Below are 2,500 nucleotides of genomic sequence, written 5' to 3'. Positions count from 1 at the left end.
AGAGAGAGAGAGAGAGAGAGAGAGAGAGAGGTGCTCTCTGTTTTCTTTCCAGATTCAATCATTTTCTGGAACTTACCAGTTTTATCACGGCTACTCAAGGTACTGTTGTTCTGCTCCCAAATGGCACCCTGAGCCTTGGTCAGAAGTAGTGCCCTCTATAGGGGATAGGGTGCCACAGGGCTCTGGTCTAAAGTAGTGCCCTCTATAGGGAATAGGGTGCCACAGGGCTCTGGTCTAAAGTAGTGCCCTCTATAGGGAATAGGGTGCCACAGGGCTCTGGTCTAAAGTAGTGCCCTCTATAGGGAATAGGGTGCGTGAGGGAGGAAGAAGGAAACAGGTTGGAGCTCATTGAAACTCCAGACACGAGGACCATCCAGAGAGCAGCAGACACCATGAACAACAATGAATCATCCAATATCTTCCAGCACTCCAACATTATCACATCCTCCAAGGATGGTGGACCAAGCGCTCTATAATTTAACACTAACTGGTGGTTTCATATGCCAGGTGTGTGAGAGAGAGGAGAGAGGGAGAGGAGGTGGAGAGAGAGGAGAGGGAGAGAGGAGAGAGGGAAAGGAGGGGGAGAGAGAGGGAGAGAAAGAGGGAGAGAAAGAGGGAGAGAAAGAGGGAGAGAAAGAGGGAGAGAGGAGGGAGAGAGGAGGGAGAGAGAGAGAGAGAGGGAGAGTAAGAGAAAGAGGGAGAGAGGAGAGAGAGAGAGAGAAAGAGGCAGAGACAGAGACAGAGAGAGAGACAGAGAGAGAGACAGAGAGAGAGAGAGAGAGGAGAGAGAGAAAGAGGGAGAGAGGAGAGAGAGAGAGAAAGAGGCAGAGAGAGTGAGCGTGAAAGCGAACAAACAAGATAAAACAACTACAGCAAAACCAGCCAAAAACAGGATTAGGTCGTGGTAGATTAGGTAGATTAGGTAGAGGGTAGATTAGGTAACGGTTAGATTAGGTAACGGTAGATTAGGTCATGGTTAGTTGTTAGATTAGGTAGAGGGTAGATTAGGTAACGGTTAGATTAGGTAACGGTAGATTAGGTCATGGTTAGTTGTTAGATTAGGTAGTGGTTAGATTAGGTAATGGTTAGTGGCTAGATTAGGTAACGGTTAGATTAGGTAATGGTAGATTAGGTCATGGTTAGTTGTTAGATTAGGTAATGGTTAGATTAGGTAATGGTTAGTGGCTAGATTAGGTAACGGTTAGATTAGGTAACGGTAGATTAGGTCATGGTAGATTAGGTAACGGTAGATTAGGTAACGGTAGATTAGGTAACGGTAGATTAGGTAACGGTAGATTAGGTCATGGTTAGTTGTTAGATTAGGTAGTGGTTAGATTAGGTAATGGTTAGTGGCTAGATTAGGTAACGGTTAGATTAGGTAACGGTAGATTAGGTCATGGATAGTTGTTAGATTAGGTAGTGGTTAGATTAGGTAGCGATCGAGGTAGATTAGATAATGGTTAAATTAGGTAGCAGTAAAATTAGGTAATGGTAGATTAGGTAAATGGTTCCATTAGGTAGCAGTTAGGTTAGGTAATGGTTAGTGGTTAGATTAGCTAGCAGTTAGATTAGGTAATGGTTAGATTAGGTAATGGTTTGTGGTCAGATTAGGCAGAAGTTAGATTAGGTAGCAGGTAGATTAGGCAGCAGGTAGATTAGGCAGCAGTTAGATTAGGCAGCAGTTAGATCAGGCAGCAGTTAGATCAGGCAGCAGTTAGATCAGGTAGCAGTTAGATCAGGAAGCAGTTAGATCAGGAAGCAGTTAGATCAGGCAGCAGTTAGATCAGGTAGCAGTTAGATCAGCAAGCAGTTAGATTAGGCAGCAGTTAGATCAGGCAGCAGTTAGATCAGGCAGCAGTTAGATCAGGCAGCAGTTAGATCAGGCAGCAGTTAGATCAGGAAGCAGTTAGATCAGGAAGCAGTTAGATCAGGAAGCAGTTAGATCAGGAAGCAGTTAGATCAGGAAGCAGTTAGATCAGGAAGCAGTTAGATTAGGCAGCAGTTAGATCAGGCAGCAGTTAGATCAGGCAGCAGTTAGATCAGGCAGCAGTTAGATCAGGCAGCAGTTAGATCAGGCAGCAGTTAGATCAGGAAGCAGTTAGATCAGGCAGCAGTTAGATCAGGCAGCAGTTAGATCAGGCAGCAGTTAGATCAGGCAGCAGTTAGATCAGGCAGCAGTTAGATCAGGAAGCAGTTAGATCAGGTAATGGTAGAGGAATTATATTTCAACCCTGTGATGGTGTAACGGGCCAACGGGATATTTAACACAGAGGACAGACTGCAGTCTGTCACACACACACCACTCAGAGTCTAAGTTCCCTGCTACACACACACACACACCACTCAGAGTCTAAGTTCCCTGCTACATACACACACCACTCAGAGCGTAAGTTCCCTGCTACACACACACCACTCAGAGTGTGAGTTCCCTGCTACACACACACACACACACACACCACTAGGAGTGTAAGTTCCCTGCTACACACACACACACACACCA

General features: G+C 45.5%; 1 protein-coding gene across 2 annotated transcripts in view; it reads right to left on the bottom strand.

The window, feature by feature from the left end:
• LOC110517682 (protein diaphanous homolog 3) overlaps positions 1-2,500 on the bottom strand; it is a 269,486-nt gene that overhangs the window by 205,476 nt on the left and 61,510 nt on the right. The gene's annotated exons all lie outside the window — the stretch shown is intronic.

This window comes from Oncorhynchus mykiss, unplaced genomic scaffold, assembly GCF_057628025.1.
Source record: "Oncorhynchus mykiss isolate SJ-2025 unplaced genomic scaffold, ASM5762802v1 scaffold98, whole genome shotgun sequence".
NCBI classification, from domain to species: Eukaryota; Metazoa; Chordata; class Actinopteri; order Salmoniformes; family Salmonidae; genus Oncorhynchus; species Oncorhynchus mykiss.
The sequence above is the reverse complement of the archived record's forward strand: the minus strand, read 5'-3'. Positions and strand labels throughout refer to the sequence as shown.